The sequence below is a fragment of the Gossypium arboreum genome, chromosome 9, assembly GCF_025698485.1.
Source record: "Gossypium arboreum isolate Shixiya-1 chromosome 9, ASM2569848v2, whole genome shotgun sequence".
NCBI lineage: Eukaryota > Viridiplantae > Streptophyta > Magnoliopsida > Malvales > Malvaceae > Gossypium > Gossypium arboreum.
Window position 1 is genome coordinate 44430769 of NC_069078.1, and position 697 is coordinate 44431465.

Sequence of the window (697 nt, forward strand, 5' to 3'; positions counted from 1 at the left end):
ATTTAAAGCTTCATATTCTACCATAAAACATCAACATAAACACATTTCACCTATGGGTATTTTTCCAAATATAAACCCTAGGTTAAATTATTGCTAGAGTAATCTAAATCAAGTTACCGAGACTCCAAAAATGTAAAAAAACATTAAAAACGGGGCTTGGAATCACTTACTATGGAGCTTGGAAGCTTGAAAAAAACCCTAGCTATGGAGAACCCTTGAAATTTCTTCCTAATGAAGAAGATGGACATATTTTGCCATCTTTTTCCTTTTTTTTTAATCTTTTAATTACCAAATGACTAAAATACCCTTCATTAAAAACTTTGGTTATTTCTACCTATGTATGTCCACTTTTGTCCATGAAAACCTAATGATATAATTACCATTTAAGGACCTCAACTTCAATTATGCTCTTCAATTAAATCCTTTAACATATGAAACTCATATTTATCAACTTTTGCAATTAAGTCCTAGTAGGCAAATTAGACATGCAATTCATGAAATTTTCTATCGATATTCTAACACATGCATCTAATCACTCAATAAATTATAAAAATTAATCGGAATAAATTTTTCTACTTCAGAATTATGATTTCGAAACCACTATTCCGTTTAGGCCTTAATTCAGGATATCACATCTAGTGGTAGCTATGGTCGTGGGCGAGCAGGACATAGCAGTCGTGGAGAACCTTTCCCAATG